General features: G+C 36.6%; 1 protein-coding gene and 1 long non-coding RNA gene across 9 annotated transcripts in view; one reads left to right on the forward strand and one right to left on the reverse strand.

Moving 5' to 3' along the window:
• The window catches only part of LRBA (LPS responsive beige-like anchor protein), a 757,794-nt gene that overhangs the window by 596,505 nt on the left and 139,019 nt on the right, over positions 1-22,270 (forward strand). The window lies entirely within an intron of this gene.
• LOC139176819 (uncharacterized) lies at positions 3,199-16,776 on the reverse strand. Its single transcript, XR_011561288.1, has 3 exons — positions 16,688-16,776; positions 10,340-10,402; positions 3,199-3,287 (listed from the first exon to the last, which is right to left on the reverse strand). It is a non-coding gene; the product is annotated as an uncharacterized lncRNA (long non-coding RNA).

The raw sequence follows: 22,270 nt of genomic DNA on the forward strand, positions 1-22,270 counted from the left end.
AACGATTATATTTTAATCCTGTACTGTAGATCCTATTTGTAATCTTGCTTTTATTCATATTTCACATTTTATGTATACTGGAAGCAATTTGAAGGAGTGGAAGGAACATAGGCTTTGACATTAGACTTTTTTTCCTAATCCTGAATCACATTGCTGGTTATGGGACATTAGGCAGTTCAACCTTTCTGAACCTTGGTTTCCTCACTGAAATTTGAAAATTATTTGCATAAAGCTACAATTATGTATGTAGAATATCGTGAGTTTTCTCTGGCTTATAGGAAACATTTAGTAAATAGCACCTAACATTATTCTATCACAGTCTTAAGGTACCTGTTGCATTTTGGTTTACCTCACACATTTTTCAAGATTTTCAACTTACTATAATTAAAATGGAAGCCTAAGACAAAGCTTAGTTCTGAAAGATGTGGAAGGAATGTTAAACTTTTATATGTGGCAACTGTCTATCATTGTGCGATTTTTTTTTTTTTTAACCCCCTTCAGCAGTGCATAGATGTCAGTAGAAGGTACAGTGATTCAGTAGTTTTCGGGATGGTGGGTGAGTTTGTTTTTACCTACAGTTATTTTCTACATTTCCAGAACACATTTACTAGGTTTAATCGACAAACCATAAAAGCCACCTTTTAAAAAGTTCTCAATTCAATGAGTTTTAGCAAATTTATAGAATTGTGTAAGCATCAACACAGTCAGCTCACATCACTCCAGAATGTTTCCTGCTATATGTTTGCTCCCAATCCTAGTTCTGGGCAATCACTGATTCTGTCTCTATAGCTCTTCTTTTTCTAGAAATCTTACATGGATAGAAACCTGAGGAGTGTAGTCCTTTTGTACCTGGCTCTCTTACTGAGCATGATGTTCTTGAGACTCATCTTGTGCATATAGCAGAAGTTTCTTTGTGTTGCTGCATATTATCCCTTTGCATACATAATAACATATTTTGTTTATTTACCAGCTTACAGATATTTGGCTTTTTTCCAGTTTTAGGCTATTAAGAATATTTGCATGTATCTTAGAGTCGCTATCTGTTTTCATTTCTCTTGGATAGATTCCTAGGAGTTTTAATCCTTGAGTCATATGATAAGAGTAGGGCTTCCCAGGTGGTACAGTGGTAAACAATCTGCCTGCCAATGCAGGAGATGTGGGTTTGATCCCTGGGTTGGGAAGATTCCCTGGAGTAGGAAATGGCAACCTGTTCCAGTACACTTGCCTGGAAAATCCCATGGACGAGGAACCTGGCAGACTGCAGTCCATGGGGTTGCACAGAGTCAGACATGACTGACCACATGCACACGTGATAAGAATATACTTACTGTTTTGCATTCCCGTACACAGTATGTGAAGTTTCAGTTTGCCATATCCTTGCAAAGGTTTGTACTTGTCGATCTTTTTTACTTTAGCTCTTCAGTGATTCATTGTGATTTTAATTTGTGTTTCAGTAATGACTAGCGGTGTTGACCATCTTTTCACAGGCTTATTTTCTACTCATATATTCTTTGGTGAACTATCTATTCAAATCTTCTGCCTGTTTTTTAATTGTGTTGTTTGTCTTTTTATTATTTTGTTGTAAGACATCTTTATATATTCCCCATAAAAGTTCTTTGTCCAACATATGTTTTGCAGATCTTTTTCTCAGTTTGTGGCTTGTCTTTTGCTTTTTAATGGTTCCTTCTGAATCACCATTTTGAATGAATGTTTTTGTTAACTATTAGGTGGATATAAGATAAAATCTATATAATATTTGAAAGATATAAATAGTCATTCCCATTCTTGAGAAATATATCCCTTATAAAAATTGAAATCATTTTTGTGATCATTATTGAAACATTTTTTTCTCAATTTAAACTTTTAAGTCTCAAGGGAACCAGTTGTCTGTTAATTCATTAATTCATCATTGCCATGTTTAGTATGGCTACAAATACAAAGAAATTTGTTAAAGTATTTCTTTAAAAAAAGGTCTAAGAGGCAGAATCATTTGAATAAATTATATTTAAAACTCTTCAGTAATATTTTGACATTTAAGGAAATATGATTATATAAAGTAAGGTAAGCCACTCTCCTGACAGTACCCTCACCCGTACTCAGACTGCTCTCTCCTCGGAAAAACCAGGTCTATTTGGAACAAGTCTTCCATGGACACGGAGGAAAAGAAGGTGGCAGCTTACCAAATTGTTTTTCATTGAAGCTTCAGTTTTGCCTGCTCATGCTTAGATATGATTATGAAATTTTATACAGTGTTTAATAATACTCGCACATTTATTATAACTGAAATAAGTAAGTAAGTGTTAGTTATTCCGTCATGTCTCTTTGAAACCACATGGGCTATAGCCTGCCAGACTCCTCTGTCCATGGGATTCTCCAGGCAAGAATACTGGAGTGGGTTGCCATTCCCTTCTCCAAGGGGATCTTCCCAACCTAGGGGTTGAACCTTGGTTGCCTGCGTGGCAGGTGGATTCTTTACTGTCTGAGCCACCAAGGAAGCCCATTATAACTTATTATTGAATTATTAAACATTTTTCCCAGCGATTCCGCTTCCTGCAAACTTGACAGATGTCTTCATAGTTTAGGCGTCTGAATAAGCTTATATTTGTAACAGAGCTCATAAAAATTCACTGGAAATTAAATTCAAACATTTTATAGTACAGTATTTACCTCTCTGATAATTTTAACTCCTAATTCGTAAAGTACATAATTTTTCTTACATGTGTCTTTATGAAAGAATTTAATAACTCATTCATTCTTTGAAAAATGTTTATTTTGCACCTATGATGAACAAAGCTTTCCTACAGTGCCGTTCATATTGACTCGTTTTAAAGTTCTCTGTTGACTCTCTGTGACTAAACTGTTAGTATGGTGTTTTATGTGTCTGTTAGCATGCTATCACGTAAGGGTTTTATCCCCCTCCTCTTTGGGGTTTACCTCTTCAAGTCCACAGATTTTATGCAATGATTGTAGCTCATGAAATGCATACTACTTTGATCTGTGACCTTTTTGTGGTGCTAATCGGGTTCCTGATATCATTATACCTTACTCATTAATCATATTTCCTGCAGCCCGTCAGGCAGCCAGACAGAGCAAGTCCCTGTTTTCAGCCCTCTGTTGGCAGGTTTCTGCTTTTCCAGATTATTACAGACGATACTTTGGCTTCTCATAGTCAGAGCCACATCAAGCTGTGTGTTACAATTAAAGTCAGATGGTCCTCAGGTTGAACAGGGATATAGTGTTGCAGCTGTCTCTCTTCCTGGAACAAACCAGCACCAAGAGCAGATGATCTGTAGGACAGTGAATAATAACAGATTGTACAGTACTCCACTGGTAGCAGGGGATCCCAGATTTAATTAACTGACATACTCATTTTAAGATACCCAGCACGTCTTTTTTAAGTATTTGGTTGCCCAGATATTATCTCAAGGGAATAGAATATTTTTAGGAGCATGATTCTGATGTTGGACAGTAACCCTACATTTTCTTTTTTTTTGGAGGACTCTAACTGCTACCTTACCTAACCATGTTACTCCTTAGAGCTTTCTGTAGGTAGTGAAGATCTAAATAAGAATTACTGAATTGGCTAAAGTGTTGAATGTATATACAAAATCCTGTGTATTTTAGAAGGAAAACCCTCAGAGGTCTGATTATTCTTTCAGGTATATAAATTAAATTTTCTTTGTTCTGAAGAGTTGGAATCAGGGAAAAGCCAAAGCGGTCTTAACTACATCCCAGAGAGTGGTCTGTGTTATTTAATATTACCTAGATCAGGAAAAAAAAAATATTCCAAATGCTGCTTCAGAAATATAAATGAGAAACAGGCCTTCATACTTTCAAATAATATAAAAATGTATGAGTTCAGATTGCTCATCATTTATCTCATGATATAATGTCAATGTTATGGACCTATATTACACTGCCTCTTAGAACCCTTGAGTTTTACGTTGAATAAGAGACATAAGACATAATAAGGAAACCATGTTCTCAGCAGTAATGTTACTTTAAAAGTTTATAGCAGTTGGTGAAGTGGAGCGTTTTGTTTTAGCTGCAGGATGTATAGTTTATCCAAGTTATAATAGTAATTTGTTCATTTAACCAGTACTTACTAAGTTGCCTGTTTGTATAGCAGCACTGTTAGTTAGACTCAGTGAACCAGACAGAGAGTATCTGTACTCTTTGGAGATTACTTCCTGTTTGATAACTGAGGTTGTTGAAACAGAAAGCTTTTCAGGGCTGAGAGGTGGCATGAATTTAATAAAGGGCATCTTCTACTGATGAATTGCACTCAGGTTACCAGTTAGAATCCCATTTGCTTTTGTGTGTTTTCTATAGCTTCTCTCTTTCCTGCTGTGTCATAAAAGTGATATGAGTTGTCACTTGCTTGAAAAGGTAAAGAAAAATAAAGTGAGTATGTTTTCTTCTTTCCAAGAAGACATGGACAGATTAAAAGTGATTTTGTATTGTTTTCTAACAGAAAAATTAAATTTTCATTTTTTATTTCACCACCTACCTTGTCTTTTCCTGTCTATGCTAAAGTTTAAGTCTATTGAGGATAAGCCTTCATAGATCTTATGTATGTGAATGAACTTGGTCAGTCTTTTCTAACTTTTCAGAGCACTGACTAGGGAACATTTTTTTAAAACAAAAAATGTTTTGTTTAAAAACCAAAATTTTTTTAAACAAGCTTTTTAGAATACAGGTTCTAGAAGCTAACATTTTTTTTTCATACTATTCCTTTTCCAATTGCCTTTTATTTTCCACATTGATAATGATGTGGCAAAGAATATAAGTTGTCAGAGCAATATAGTTTATAATAATTATTCTCAACTATGGGCATATCCTTTCCTCCACCTCCCTCATTGGATCTAAATCCTGGGAGGATGGGGATAGATTTTTATTAGTAGTTTTTCAATCTAAAGCTATTATTGTTTGGTTTGCCTTTAATCCTGCTATGTAATTTGCTGTTAAATCTAGTTCAAAAAGAACACCTAAATAAGTGGGGGGCAAAAGATGTGTTGGTAGATTAATTCTCTCCTAATGTATTTATAAATTCACTATAGAATCCAGTCCAAGTTCCAATAGAATTGTTTTGTTTTGTTGGAATGTGAAAACCTGATTGCAGAGGTCAAAGGACCAATTATAGTCAAAATCCTTTCTGAAAGCAAGAACAATTTCAGAGGGACTTGTTTTACTATATGTCAATAGTTATTATAAAGCTGTAGTAATTATGGAGAATTAGGAAAAAGAGACTAATAAAAGTGAACAGAGAACCCAGAAACGGACAAAGGCATATAAAGAAACTTCATCTGTCATAGAGTTGGTATTACAAATCTGTAGCAAAGGAAGGGCTTGTCAACTTAGATGCTGAGATAAATAGTAATTTTGTGTTGATTCCCAAGGGCTGCCATAACAAAGTGACGGAAGTACGGGGTGGCCAAAGAACAGGAATATGTTGTCTCAGTTCTGGAGACTAGAACTCTGCAATCATAGTTCGGCAAGGTTGGTTCCTTCTGAGGGTTGTGGAGGAAGGATCAGATCTAGATCTCTTGCTGGCCTGTGTTTAGCTGTGTTCTTCTCTAAACATCATCCTCCCTTTACGTGTGTCTATCTGTGTATCTAGACTTTCCCTTTTAATAAGGGCTCCAGTTATATTGCGTTAGGGATACACTCTACTCCAGTATGACCTCATCTTAACATAAATAATTACATGTGTAATGGCCCTATTTCCAAATAAGGTCACATTCTGAGATACTGGAAAGTTAGAATTTCAACAAATAAATTTTGGGGGATACTGTTCAACCCATAACAGATATTAATATGGAAAAAAAGTTAGGACCTTATATCAAAAATGAAAATTAAAACATATTAAAGCTTTGCACCCCAAGGATTTGAAAGAGACACATGTACCCCAATGTTCATTGCAGCACTATTTATAATAGCTAGGACATGGAAGCAACCTAGATGTCCATCAGTAGATGAATGGATAGGGAATTGTGGTGCATATATGCAAGGAGATCCAACCAGTCCATTCTAAAGGAGATCAGTCCTGGGTGTTCTTTGGAAGGAGTGATGCTAAAGCTGAAACTCCAGTACTTTGGCCACCTCATGTGAAGAGTTGACTCATTGGAAAAGACTCTGATGCTGGGAGGGATTAGGGGCAGGAGGAGAAGGGGATGACAGAGGATGAGATGGCTGGATGGCATCACCGACTCGATGGACGAGAGTTTTAGTGAACTCCGGGAGTTGGTGATGGACAGGGAGGCCTGGCGTGCAGCAATTCATGGGGTTGCAAAGAGTCAGACACGACTGAGCGACTGAACTGACTGACTGACTGATACTCAATGGAATATTACTCAGCTATAGAAAGGAATGTATTTGAGTCAATTCTAATGAGGTGGATGAAACTGGAGCCTATTACACTGAGCAAAGTAAATCAGAAAAAGAAAGACAAATACTGTGTATTAATGCACATGTATGGAATTTAGAAAGATGTTACTGATGATCCTACATGTAGGGCAGCAAAGGAGACACAGATGTAAAGAACAGACTTTTGGACTCAGTGGGAGAAAGCAAGGGTGGGATGATTTGAGAGAATATCACTGAAATATGTACATTACCATGTGTAAAACAGATGACCAGAGCAAGTTTGATGCATGAAGCAGGTCACCCTAAGGTACTCTTAGACAACCCAGAGGGATAGGGTGGGGATGGAGATGGGAGGGCAGTTTAGGATGGGGGGACACATGTATACCCATGGCCGATTCATGTTGATGTGTGGCAAAAACCATCACAATATTGTAATTATCATCCAATTAAAATAAATAAATTTAAAAATAAAATACATTGATGCTTTAAAAATGAAATAATTTAATAAACAAAAAGTCAAAATTAGAAACTTTTAGAAATTAACACAAGAGGAATTCTTTGTGAACTTGGAACAGTTGGAAGTCTTTCAAACAAGAAACAAGAAATAAAATATGATCCATTGCATTACTTGATTTTTGGATGTCAAACCAACCTTGCATTCCTTGGGTATATTACCTTTGGATGATATGAATTCTTTTGATGTATACTGCAATTTTTGTTGTTAACATTTGTTGAGATATTACTATTTGGGAAGACTTGTTTGTCTATATTCATGAGGAATATTGAGATGTAGTTTTCTTATAATATGTTTTTATGATTTTAATATCAGGATTTATATTAGCCTCATAGAATGAGATAGCACAAAGTGTTCCCTTTTCTATTTTCTGAAAGACTTTGTAAGAGATTGCTATTATTTTTTCTTTACATGTTTGATTGGAGTCAACTGTTGACATCATCAGGACATTAACTTGTATGTGAGTGGTGTGGAGATTTTAAATTACCAAATCATTTTCTGCTTGTTATAGGTTTATTCAGTCTTGAATTTTTTCCTTGAATCTATTTCAGTAGTTTGTGTCTTTCTAGGCATTTGGCCATTTAGCCTAAATTGTCTGTTTTATTGGTAAAAAGTTGTTCATCGTATGCCTTATAATTTTTATTTTTCTAAGTTTGGTAATAGTATTACCTCATTTATTCCTGATTTTTTTGTAGGTTGTATTTTTTTTTTTCTTAATCAGTCTTGCTAACACTTTGTTGGTTTTATTGATCTTTTCTTAGAACTTACATGTCGTTTCATTATTTTTTCTCTACTGTGTATCTTTTTTTCCTTTCATTGGATTTTCACTCTAATAATAATTTTCTTCCCTTTAGCTTGCTTTGAATTTGGTTTACTCTTTTACTAGATTCTCAATTTGAGAAAATAGTGTGTTATTTTGACTTAAAAATTTTTTTTGAAATATAGTTAATTTACAGTATTGTGTTAATTTGTGCTGTACAGAAAGGTGAGTGTGGGATGGATCCCTAATGGGTTTGATCTCTTGGTTGAGTATCCCCTGGAGAGTGTAATGGCAATCCACTCCAGTATTCTGGCCTGAGAAATCCCATGGACAGAGGAGCCTGGCAGGCTATAGTCCACAGGGTTGCAAAGAGTCAGACACATATGAATGACTAAGCACATGAGCACACCTTATTTTCTAATATTTATAGTTACAAATTTCTCTTTATGTACTGTCTTTGCCACATCCCTAAGTTTGATCTTTTGTTTGCTTATTTTCATTCATCTCACAATATTTTATAATTTCGCTGTGATTTCCTTTCTGACTCATGGGTTTTTCAGAAGTATACTGCTTGTTTCTAAATATTTGTGGATTTTCCAAATTTCCTTCTGTTTTTAATTTCTAATATAGTCTTACTGTGATCAGAGAATATACTTGTATGATTTCTGTTGTTTTAAGTGTATTGAGACTTGCTTTGTGATCTATTATATTGTCTATATTAGAGAATTCTCCATTTGCTTTCAAGAAGAATGGGTATTCTGCCATTGAGGAGTATTCTATAGATGTCAGTTTATCAAATTTTTTATGTTTGTCTTTATACCTTTGCTGATTGTACCTATTTCTATAAATTTTTGCTAGTTCAATGTTGAAATTCCCATATGTTATTTTCACTACAGTTTTTTAGTTCATGTATTTTTTTGGATCCTGTTTTTACATACATGTATTAGTATCCTATGCCTGCTATACTGAACTACCATCAACTTAGTGGCTTAAAAGAATAAAATTTATTCTCTCATGGTTTTAGAAACCAGAAGTACAAAATCAACATTGTACTCCCTTTAGGGTAAAGGGAGGCTTGTGCCCTCATGTCATCTTCTCCTCTTTTGTCTATAGTGAAATTTCTTTCCAGCTTCTTATAAGGATGTGACGTGAAAGTCACTCAGTCGTGTCCAACTCTTAGCAACCCCATTGACTATACAGTCCATGAAATTCTCCAGGCCAGAATACTGGAGTGACTAGCCTTTCAAGCCACAAGGGAAGCCCAAGAATACTGGAGTGGGTAGCTTATCCCTTCTCCAGCAGATCTTCCTGACCCAAGAATCGAACTGAAGTCTCCTATATTGCAGGTGGATTCTTTACCAACTGAGCTATCATGGAAGCCCCTCTTATGAGGATACATGTGATTATATTTAGTGCCCTTCCTCCTAATCCAGGACAATGCTGCCATCTCAAAATCCTTAATTTAATTACATTGCAAAGATGCTTTTCCCATTTAAGATAATACCTCTAGGTTCTATAGATAGGACTTGATATCTTTGTTTTCAAGGTAGGGCATTTTTCAGCACTATTTACTTGGTCTTTTTTTCATTACAGATTGTGCCTCTGTTTCTATGAATTTTTAGTCTGATTTCCTGGTGTTAGAGGAGCCCTGCAGCTTCCTTGTGATCACTGTTTGCATGGCACATAGATTCTCATTGTTTTGCTTTCAGCCTATTTTGTCTTTGATTCTACAGTGTATCTTTTGTAAGTAGCATATAGTTGGATTGTGTTATTTATTCAGTCTGATTGTTTCTACTATTTAATGCTGTTGTTCATATGATTAGATTCATGTCTCCAATTTGATAATTATGTTCTTTAATTTGGGGTCTTTTTGTGTCTCTGTTCCTGCTTTTAAGTTTTCTTTTGTATTAGATATTTCTAGTCTATGATTTTGTTTCTTCATTAATTTGTTTTTAACTGTTTCTTTTAGATACTTTCCTCGTCATTACTCTAAGGACAAAACTCATCTTAATCTATTGCAGTCTACTTCAGATTAATATTAGCTTAATTTCAGTAAAATGTAGTGATTGTTCCAATTCAGCTACATTTCTTCCCCCATACTTTGTGCTTTTGTCATGTATAGCACATCTCTCTCTATATATATATTTTATAAACCTACCCTGCAGTGTTACAACTATTGCTTCATGCAATCTTATGCCTCCTAAAGAAGTTAAGGAGAAAAATGCCTGTTAATTTTATTTACTACTCTACCTTAATAGAAATATTCCAAAATGAATAGAAGAGTGCTTCCCATACCATCATGCAGGAATGAGATAATTCTCATAAAAAAAAAGTTCCAGGAAGTGAAGTTTATACTTTCAAATTCTAATGTTTTGCAACATTTTCTTTGAAAAGAAATCTTTTTATGAAAAGGATTACACATTTCCCTGCGTCTGAAGCAGAGAATAGCTTTTTCTAGAATCATGGCCATGACTGTGGTATTCATTCAGTTGTGCCCGACTCTTTGCAACCCCATGGACTGTAGCCCGCCAGGCTCCTCTGTCCCTGGGATTTTTCTGAAGTCCTCATTGTTAAGCATTGGGTGTTTTTGTAATGTCCTAAAAAGTTGAGATACATAGAACATTTTGTTCTTTAGCTAAAATGACCCACATTTTTCTGCCTTGTCTTTTAGCCTCCTGTTAGCATTTTAGAGCTCTTACCTATGCGGTCCACGTTTTAGTCTTTCAGGGTTTCCATCTTCTTTTGCTCGGTCATGTTGTTTTCTGCATATGAGGCAAGGTGGAAGCTTGATCAGTGCCCCCATAACTCCTACTATTAAAATTAAACCAAACAGTATTGTAAAAGCTCATAACCTTATCCTCATCACCACACCCTCAAAAACCAAAACCCTACACAGCTCTTCTCCAAAACTCTCATCTTCCTTGAAACTTTTCATAAAAACATCCTACATACTACCCTGTGGTCTTTCTACAACCCATTCTCAGTCTGGTTTTGTACATGTGTCACCTGTAGATCATCATTCTCCTTCCCCAGTGGACTTCCGGTGCCTTACGGACTATGAAATGCTGGCTTCAGGTGTCCTTTAGAGAGGTGTATTTTAAAATGTGGCATATAGAAAACATTATCTGCATCAGAATCCCCTGAGGTACAGTTAATAAATAAGGCACAATTATTTATTCATTCATCAAATGCTTCTTGAGTACTTATTTTGTACTGTCCTCAGTTCAGTTCAGTCGCTCAGTCGTGTCCAACTCTCCGCGACCCCATGAACTGCAGCACGCCAGGCCTTCCTGTCCATCACCAACTCTCACAGTTCACTCAGACTCACATCCGTCGAGTCAGTGATGCCATCCAGCAGTCTCATCCTCTATGGTCCCCTTCTCCTCCTGCCCCCAGTCCTCCCAGCATCAGAGTCTTTTCCAATGAGTCAACTCTTCGCATGAGGTGGCCAAAGTACTGGAGTTTCAGCTTCAGCATCATTCCCTCCAAAGAAATCCCAGGGCTGATCTCCTTCAGAATGGACTGGTTGGATCTCCTTGCAGTCCAAGGGACTCTCAAGAGTCTTCTCCAACACCACAGTACTATCCTAGTGGCTTACAACTGATTAAATGAAGAGAAGGTCTAAACCCTCATCCTAACCTCAAAACAGTGGGGAAAAGATGGACTTTATGATAAATGGTTTGGGCAAACCGTATGAAAAAAAAAAATAACTTTTAGATTTGTCATATCAGAAACCAAGGATTAGATATCTAAATGTGAAAAGATGAAACAAATGCTAGAAAAAAAATTATTGAGTTTGTGTATTACCTGAGGGTGGGAAAAACTTTCCCAACTTTGACTGAAAATACAAAGTAAGAACTGGTCACATTGAGTACATAAACATTGATAACTTTACATAGCAAAATACATCAGAAGCAAAGTCAAAGACAGCTGACAAACTGAATAAAAATATTTGAGATTGAAAACTTAGACTAATGGTAGTGAACCTCATTTATAGAGAAGTCCTAAAAATTATACAGGAATAAACCCAACAATCCAATAGAAAAGTGAGCAGCAATTCACAGAAAATAAATGTCAGTACCCCTTAAATATATGAAAAAAATACTCAACCTCACTCAAAATAACAGAAATGTAAATTGTACTGAAATACCATCTTCATCTTTCTGTTTGGTAAATTGCAAAAATTCACCCAGATGCTCTGTTGACAAGGTTGTGGGAAAAGAGGCATTCTTCTCCCCTGCTGATGGCAATGCTAACAACACACTCCTCATGAAGGAAAGTTTGCCAGTATCTAACAAAATTACTCATTTATCCTTTGACCCAACTTTCAGGGGTCTTTCCCAAAGTTTCACTGACCAAATAAGAAATGTCATATTCACAAGTGGAATCTATTTTCTTTAACAGTTTTGACTCTGAAACTATTAAACATTTTATATAACTTAAAAAATAAGATCAAAAAAGTGAAGATTCAGTTTCTGAAAGTTGTAAATTAAGCAAATGGGTAATAGTGTTCATGTCCTTAGGATCAAGATTTTTAGCAAGAGGGAAAGGGATTCAGAAATAAAATCAGTAAAAAATAGAAAAATCTTAGGAGCAGCCAGACAGTGGCATTCAGAGACTTCATTTCATCCTTGTGCTGTGTGCTGTGTGCTGTGCGCTGTGCTTAGTCACTTAGTCACATCTGACTCTTTGCAACCCCATGGATGGGTAGCCCGCGTCCATGGGGATTCTCCAGGCAAGAATACTGGATTGGATAGCTGTGCTCTCCTCCAGGAGATCTTCTCAACCCAGGGATCGAACCCAGGTCTCCTGCATTGCAGGCAGATTCTTTACCAGCTAGCTACCGGGAAGATTTTAGTTGTTAATTTGCACTAAGCAGAGCTTGCAGGCTTCCCATGCAGCACAGTGGTGAAGAATCTGCCTCCCAATGCAGGAAAAGCAAGAGACGGGGCTTCGATTCCTGAATCTGGACAATCCCCTGGAGAAGAAAATGGCAACCCACCCCAGTGTTATTGGCTGGGAAATCCCATGGACAGAGGAGCCTGGTGGGCTACAGTCCATGAGTTTGCAAAGAATAAGACATGACTACACATACACACACACATACACACACACAAGCAGATGTTCAAGTGATAGCATGTAGAGCAAAATCATTTGTTATAAAGAATTTAATTCAAAGAAGCCAGCATATTTCTTCATTCTGGCCAGCACTGTATGAGTTAGCCAAACTCTATGAGAATCCAAATACAAGCAACAGTCTCCATATGGTAATACTGATTTATAATGAAAGATAATTGGATGATCTTAATTAACTGAACAGTACTTTTTCAGTGCTTACATTCTTCTAGGTTCTGAGTTTACAAAGATAATCAAAATAGACAAGGTCCCTGCCCTAGTGGAATGACACGTAAATTCCAAAGGAATTTTCATTGGCCATGTTAGCCTGATGTCTCTATTTCCAACACAGAGATAGTGCCTGCCACAAGAATCAAAATATTCATATTTATGTTGTTGAACACCATCTTTTCTAGGTTTGTTTAGGGCACACTACCAAATTCTTACTTTCTGTGCTTCCGTTTTAGAATCTCTATGTTGACCATCCCCTTTCTGTTAACAGTTTCTTTAAACAAGGAACCAACTGTCTTAAATTTGTTAATAACGTCATTTATATAAAAATTCATCACGATCACCATGTTTGGAATTTGGATATTCTTCCATTATTACTTAGTATATTATTTTACAGATGCCTGTAGTAATTTAAGAGCAATTTTTCATAATTCTAATTTCTTTCATTAAATTCTTGAAGTACCTAATGCACTGACTTCAGGGTAAAAAAGAGAGAGAGAAACCTCATGGTAACATCCTGAATTCCCAGAGCAGTTGATGTTCTCTAGAGGTTAGAAGTAAGGAGATAGAGAAGGGTGGGAGGAGAGAGATTTTTTATAAGGGGTGGGGGGCAAGGGTTAGAAAGTATCCGATTTACTTTTTCATTTTTAATCTTTGTGTAAATTATCACAGTAGTGTGCAGTCTGGTACAGCTGGAAGTTATCATTTCTGCCAGGGACTAATGGTTATGGTTGGAGAAGTGAAAGTGAGACTAATGGGTTCACAACGTGAGACTGGAAGTGGAGCTTGCAGAGGAGCCTTGCTCGCCCGCTTCTGCTCACGAGCACGGTTGCCGCTGGTGGTGCTCTGCTGCGCTGGGAGGAGGTGCCTCCAGTCCCTCACGGCCTGTGTTCCTGGCACTGGGCCATGTCACCTGCAGTGGCAGTTGGTCTGAAAAGCAGCATCTCTGCTGAGATGGAGTGGGGGTGTTCTACCTATGGATACTTTCATGCTACTCTGCACAGCAATACCCGATAAATGACTGCTTACTGTGGTATTTATGTCTGTTTGATTTGCCAATAACTGTTGTATGTCCAACAGATTTTTTTTTCCAGCTAAAAATATGGTGTAAACCAGCAATATCCTTGGTCATGATAACCAGAAAATGACCTTTTCCCCCAATAAAAGGAAAAGGATTGATTCATGCTTTTCTAGCATTACTTATTTTTTATGTTCTGGTTGATTCTTTTCACTGTATTTCAGAATTATCATTAGAAAATAAACTTTAGATTGGATATCAAAGTATGTGCAATGCTAGGAAATAGCGAATAATTGTGTGAGTACTGTGTTAAAATGAACAGAGATAAACCTTTTTTCTATTAATAGATATTCCAAATAAGTGTTAGGTTACTTTCTATAAAGTAGATATTCTGAAATTTTCATTTTTAAGCAAAGGCAAATTTAGTTAGCAGAGTGACTTTCACTGTTATAATATTAAATAATGTATTCAAACAAATGCCATGACTGTGGTACTTGATTTTTGTTTTATATATGGAAATGTATATCTCAGATTTTTCTGAGGCATTTTACAATTTCTTTAGCTTAAATCGGTTTCTGATGTTTCTTTTCTTCTCTCTCATTCTCTCTCACTTCTTCCTTCAGGTATTTTAATCACATTTATGTCCTACTAAAAATATTTTACTTCCAATTTTGTGCATTAAAACTTTTTTTGATAAAATTTAGAGAATAAAGCAATAATGATCAATACATAGCTTTATTAGATCTTAACAGCAGTCATATTTGCTTCAGATATATTTTGAAGCGAATATTACAGAAAGAAGTGAAGCCCAACTAGACCTTCCAAAACCAATTCTCTTTCCTCCCATTCTAGAAATAATATCTTGAAAGTAATTACCATTCTATGTGGGGCATTTATTTCTCATGCAAGTTTTATAATTCATACTCAACATTAAGAAAACGTCTAAAAATATTTTATTTGGGAATAATTTCAAACTTACAGAGAGTTGCAGAAATAAAAATAGCTCACAGAAATTCATGTGTTATGTAACTAGGTTCACGTTTAGTAACTTTTTGCACCCCCATCTTTTGTTATGTGAGCTTTCTCCCTCCCTCCTTCCTTTCACTTCCCTTCTACCTATGTATGTGATTACAAATTAATACACATTTATGTCTATATGCGTATATGTAATATTCATAAATATATTAATATTTTAAATATATCATTTGAGGGTAAGTTCCGTGCTTCATGGCTCTTTTTCCCCAAATACTTCAGTGTGCATCCCATTCACTTCAGTCGCTCATTGCTGTCTGACTCTTTGCCGCCCCGGGGACTGCAGCACGCCAGGCTTCCCTGTCCATCACCGACTCCCAGAGCTTGCTCAAACCCATGGCCATCAAGCTGATGATGCCATCCAACCCTGTCATCCTCTGTTGTCTCCTCCTGCCTTCAGTCTTTCCCAGTGTCAGTGTATCCCATTAGAGTAGGGATATTTTCTTATATAACTATAGTAACAGTTAACATGTTTCATACATTTAAATTAACATAACATATGTAATCTGCTTTCCATATATCATATTTGTAAGCTGACATAATAATGTTCTTCATAGAATTTTTATCTGAGAATACAGGATCCGGTCTAGGGGAAGTTACTGCTTTTCGTTGCCATGTAAGTTCTTAGAAGTCACCTTTCTTATAACCCTGCTGTATTAGTTTCCTGGGGCTACTGTGAGGAAGTATCATAGACTGGGTGCCTCAAACAGTTCTGGAAGCTAGAGTTCATGTCCCCTTTGAAGGCAGTGGGGGGGATCTGTTCCAGGCCCTTCTCTTAGCTCTCAGTGTTTGGTGCTTCCTTGGCTTGTAGCAGCAAATTCTAATCTTTTTATATGGCTTTCTCCCTATGCAATATCCCTTTCTACGTCCAGATTTTCCTCCTTTTATAGGACACTAGTCATATTGAATTAGAGCTCACCCTAAAAATTTCATTTTAACCTCATTACCTTTGTAAAGACCTTCGTTCCAAGTAAGGTCACAGTAACAGGGGTTAGAACTCCTACATCTTTTGTGGAGGGATACAATTGAACTGGTATCAACCACTTAGCCTGTCTTTTCTAGAACATTCTTAAAATTTTTTTTTATTATAGCCTCTTTATTTCATTTTCATTAAGCCATGTTATATATGTACAGTTATTCTTTACATCAGAAAATTATGCATAACGGGTTCTGATTCATATCCCTCTTAAAAGTAAAATGGCATAAGCTGTGACCCAGATTCCTTGAGGAAATTTAATCTGCATCTCAGAAGCAGATCACTTGTATATGTTTCTGGATCATCCTGAGAACATTTTATTTGGCATCATAGGGAATCATATAAAAAAATACTATTTATTCTGTATCAAGATACTTCTCAGTTGGATACTCCCTGCTTTTACCTTAGCAGTTACATATAGCCTTACTGACTCTTAACATGACATACATGGTTCTCTACAATCCCTCTGTGTATTTCCCCACATTTGTTTCTTTCAAGAGATAGTCTAGTCATACTGAACAACTTGTATCTCTAAAAGTGCTGTGTTCTCATTCATTTTATAAGCTACTTCTTCTGCTTGCAAAAATTCCACATTGCTCCCACAAGAGATACACCAGTACTTCTCCTTTACCCTCTCTCTGCTCCCTTCCCCTAACCGCTGACCTCTGAACTTACCTAAGTTCTGCAGATTTTTCCGAATTCCCTCGGGGAAGCTCATCATTACACCTATATCCACGCTCCCAGCACTCCTCCACCGCCAGATGAGCAACAGAGTGGGCCTTGGCGCTCCTCCTGTGTGCTGTTTCAGCTACACACGCACACTTTCAGCATTTGGATGGTGTTTCCACTTGTCTGTTTCCTCCACAAAATGTTGAGCCACTTAAGGAGCACTCTTGTTTTTCTTTACGTCCCCAAGCCTATCACAGTATCGGGCCCATAATTGGTACAAAGGGCGTGTTTGCTGAAAGAATGAATGAAGAATGGATGAGTCATGCATAAGTGCCAGGGAGAACCAAATGCTCCAGGACAGCAGTAGAACTTGGTCTTTTTCTTTGAGGGCCAGCTCTGATCAGTTTGCATTGTCTGCTTGGAACATGCCATGATCACAGGGGAGGGGAACCCTTTAGCTTCCCTGTGTATCAAACCTGAGTACTAGACCATTGCTGTGAGAGATCCTATCCAGTGGTGACACTTATGAAACAAGTTGCACAAAATAGTACTTGCAGTATAAACATAGTATTTCAATAAAGTACGAGTAGTTTAGTAAAGGTAATTTCTGGTTAAGTCCATGATTAATGCAGAAAATATATGAATAGTAATTATAAGGCATGTTGTAAAGAAAAGTCAAAGAATTAAAGTAGGAAAAATTCTGCCACCGTGCTTCCTTTGCATTTTAAGGTTTTGCATTTTCATTTCTTATAATGTATTTATGTTTCACAGTGTAGGTTGTAGTTTTCAAAGTGATATTGAAAAACCACTCCAGGTAAATATATGTAAAATTTATACCATCATGAATTTCTCTGTATTACTATTTCCTGTATTATATACAAAATGTAATGTTTTAATTATTCAAAAACACAAAAGGATTTTACTATAAATTATGTTTTGTATCATTCATAATAAGTATTTTCCAGTAAAAGTCATATTGTTTTGTTCAGCATAGTAGAAACATTAATAGCAAAAGTACAGACTACTGTTTTTTCTTTTTAATGAGGTCATCAAGTGTACCTCTCTCAATTGGATTATTTTCTTCTGCGTTTGCAGTATTTGTCTGTGAAAGTATTATGCTGTGTCTCCCCTTAGGTCATGCTTGCTTACTATATGGTAAATGCATGATTCTTTTTCTTTCTTAATGAAATCTTTATCCACTTTCCTTTCTTAGTTCCATGCTTCTCTAGGACTGTACCCTTCACCATCTCATATATTTCTGTTCAATGAAATGAATGACTATGGAGAAAAATTCTCTGGCAAACATCTTATGTTCCCTTATTTCGCTCTTTTTACCTTTTTATGGAGAAGGCAATGGCACCCCACTCCAGTACTCTTGCCTGGAAAATCCCATGGACGGAGGAGCCTGGTAGGCTGCAGTCCATGGGGTCGCTAAGAGTCGGACACGACTGAGCGACTTCACTTTCACTTTTTACTTTCATGCGTTGGAGAAGGAAATGGCAACCCACTCCAATGTTCTTGCCTGGAGAATCCCAGGGACGGGGGAGCCTGGTGGGCTGCCATCTATGGGGTCACACAGAGTCGGACACGACTGAAACGACTTAGCAGCAGCAGCAGCAACCTTTTTAATCTTTACTGCTGCAGTAGAAAAGAGGCTAAAATATATTTCAATATCCTCTATAACTTTGTGTCATGCTTATTACATATTTTCCAAAAATATAATTTATTTTTTGCTTTGTTTGGTAAGATTTTTTCATTAAAGTTTAGATTTTTTGAAAGATAATAGTAATTACTAATGGTCATTGAGCATTTATTATGTATCAGACATTTAGGATTAACTCATTTAGTAATTGCAATAGTCCTGTAAGGTGAGTGCTATTATTCCTCCCGTCTATAGCTTAGGAAACTGAGGCATAGAAAGGTTATGTAACTTTCTGAGGTCACAGAATTGATCATTGTTGAGCTCAAATTGCAAAGCAAGAACTCTGTGTTATTGTCTGTACTATACTGCTTGCAACAAAATTACACTGCTGCATATATATTAATTAAATTTAACTCATACAAATGAGATTATACCTTTTTGCAGAATATGCCTTTATATCCTACACATTGACTGAAAATATGCAATTAGTGTTCAGAGAGAAAAAGGTGCTTTTATCTGTTTCAACCAGAAGAAAATTAAAATCTAAAAATTCATTATTGATTTACAAATTAGCAAAAAGGAAATTTCAGGTTATAAAAATGCAAGATATAAAATTGCATGTTTAATGAGTGAGAGAAGTCACTCAGTCGTGTCTGGCTCTTTGTGACCCCATGGACTGTAGCCCACCAAGCTCCTCCATCCATGGAATTTTCCAGGCAAGAGTACTGGAGTGGGTTGCCATTTCCTTCTCCAAGGGATCTTCCCAAGGCAGGGATCGAACCCAGGTCTCCCTCATAGCGGGCAGACGCTTTACCATCTGAGCCACCAGGGAATTTCTGCATGTTTATGGAGAGTTATACAAAAAAAAAAAAAAAATGGTGGAATAGGAGTTTTCTACTGTCTTTGCATCAGAGAACATTGATTTTTACAATCACCAAGAATAAGAGTGCCTTTCTGGAAGTCTAGGAATCCAACAGAATTCTAGCACATTGTTGGAGGAAAAAAAATCCTGGATTGGATGCATTAAAAGGAATAAGAAGAAGAGTTTTTCTTTACCCATATCCTTTATCCCCAGGAAAAAGTGAGAGCATGTGAGTGAGCACCTAACTTCCCCACCTGTGTGGGACAGTACCAGTGAGACCCACTTCTACCTAATTTCCTCTAGAATACTGAGGTGTGCTGTGCTATGGTGGATGGGGAACAAATGAGGGTAGTGGGTAACAGCAGAGTTCTCAGAGGGTGTCGAAAGAACATGGATTCTACTAACTGCTTTATGGACTTTATTAGCAAGCCCTCCTGTGAGCTGCTAGAAATGTTTCTCCTGCAGATACTTCTAACTGGCCCACACATGGCTTCTCACCCTGCAGCTATCTCCCTGTGCCAACCCCAGAAGACAGTGAATGCAAACCTTTACAGATGGCATGTGAGCATATGCAGAAAGCTGACCAACTCTGTGGGATTGCAACAAAGCACATAAACTTGAATGTTCAGTATCACTTTAAGGAAAACAAATAGGAGGTTGTCAGCATGTGGCCTGGCTTTGGAGGATTAAGAGAAGGCATTCAGTACTAAAAATTATCCCCCAAGAGGGAACAAGAAGTGTGGAGCATGTATATACATGGAAAAGGTATGAGAAAGCCTCAGAATGCCTAGTGGGTTGACAGAGGTATTTCTCTCCCAAAGCTTGTCAGTAAAAACTGGAGAAGGTGATTGCTTCTTTTAATGTGAAGACAAGAATGCAGGAGCACAAGGAATATTACTAATTGAGGAAACATGACATCACCAAAGAAACAATAATTTTCCAGTAAGCAATCCCAAGGAAATGGAGAGCTGCAATTTGCCTGATAAAGAATTCAAAATAGTTGCTGTAAGAATCACACTGAGATAAAAGAAGACAGAGAAAGACAATCCAGTGAAGTCAGGAAAACAACACATGAACAAGATGAGGAGTTTAACACAGAGGTTGTTCTGTCACTCAGTCGTGTCACCAGGCTTCCCTGTCCTCCTGTCTTCCGGAGTTTGCTCAAACTCTTGTTCATTGAGTTAGTGATGCCACCCAATCATCTCAGCCTATGTTGCCCCCTTCTCTTCCTGCCCTCAATCTTTCCCAGCATGGGCATCTTTTCTAATGAGTCAGCTCTTTGCATCAGGTGGCCAAAGTATTGGAGCTTCAGCTTCAGCATTAATCCCTCCAGTGAATATTCAAGGTTGATTTCCTTTAATCAACAGAGAGGTAGTAATCCTTAAAAAAATATTCTGGAGCTCTGAAGAATACAATAAATGAAGTGCAAACTGCAGTAGAGAACATGAACAGAAGACTTGTTGAAGCAGAAAAAAGAATCTATAAGTTGAACAGTAGGTCATGTGAAATTATCCAGAGGAGAATAAAGTGAATGGAATGAAAAAGAGGGAAGAAATAGGTAACAATACATTAATAGTATGTACGGGGTTTCATTAATCCACTTTCAACAATGGATGGATCATCCTGACAGAAAACAGTGGATTTGAACTAACATTAGACAAATGGGCCTAACAGACGTATACAGAACATTACATCCAACAGCAACAAAGCACACATTCTTCTCACGTGCATACTGAATGTTCTCCAAGATAAATCCTCGGTCACAGAACAAGTCTTAAGAAATCTAAAAAGATTAAAGCCATACCAAGTTTTTATTAGATGACAGTGGCATAAAACTAAAACTTACTAGTAGGAGGAAACCTGGAAAGTTCACATATATATATAGAATTTAAACACACTCCTGAATGAATGGATCAAAGACAGTGTCAGGAAATCAAAAAAATTTGAAACAAATGAAAGTGAAAAAAAGTATCAAAACTGTGTGATTCAGCAAAAGCAGTTTTGAGAGGGATGTTTATAGTGATGAGTGTCTACATTAAGGGAAAAAAAGACCTCAAATAAAGAACTTAACTTTACATCTCAAAGAACTGAGAAATGAGCCATCTAAGCCCCACATTAGCAGAAATAAGGAAATAACAAAGATCAGAGAAGAAATAAATGAATTTGAGAACAGAAGGATAGTAGAAAAGATCAACAAAATTAGAAGCTGGGTTCTGAAAATATTAACAAAATTAACAAATTGTTAGCTAGACTTAATAAGAAAAAAAAAGTTACAAATAAAGTCTGAAATTAAATTGAAGACACTGCAACCAATACCAGTGAAATGCAAAAAAAAAAAAAAAAAAAAACTATTGTAAATAATCATAATACCAACAAATTGGATAATTAGAAGAAATAGATGAAATATTCATACAGGCATACATCTTGCCAACTAAATCATTAATAAGTAGATCTTTACAGGCCAGTAATGATTAAGGAGTTTAAATCAGTTGTCAAAAACTTTTCAACAAAGAAAATCCCAAGACCTGTTAGCTTTACTAGTGAATCCTACCAAATATTTAAAGAAGAATTAAAATGAATTTTTTGCACATTCTTCCAAAAATTGAAGAGGAAACACTTCCAAACTCTCTTCTATTTGAAAAGGGGTTAATCTCCATAGTGTGTAAGGAACTTATACAACTTAATTTTTAAAAAGCCTGATTGAAATATGGATCAAGGAGCTGAATAGACTTTTTTCCAAAGAGAGCATGTGAGGACCAACAAGTTCATGAACGGGTATTTAGCATCACTTATCGTCAGGGAAATGCAAATCAAAATTACAATGTGATATCACCTTACATCTACCAGGATGGCTTTTATCAAAAAGACAACAGAAAACAAGTGTTGGCCAGAAGGTGGAAGAAAGAGAACCCTGGACACTGTTGATGGGAATGGAAATTCTCCTGGCCATTATGGAAAACAAAATGAAATTTCCTCAAAAAAAAAAAAAAAAAAAAATAGAACTACTACAAAATACAAAACTCCCACTAAGTATATTCTGAATGATACAAAATCACTATCTCAAGGAGATACATGCATCCTCATG

Source organism: Bos indicus, chromosome 17 (genome assembly GCF_029378745.1).
Source record: "Bos indicus isolate NIAB-ARS_2022 breed Sahiwal x Tharparkar chromosome 17, NIAB-ARS_B.indTharparkar_mat_pri_1.0, whole genome shotgun sequence".
In the NCBI taxonomy this organism is placed as follows: domain Eukaryota; kingdom Metazoa; phylum Chordata; class Mammalia; order Artiodactyla; family Bovidae; genus Bos; species Bos indicus.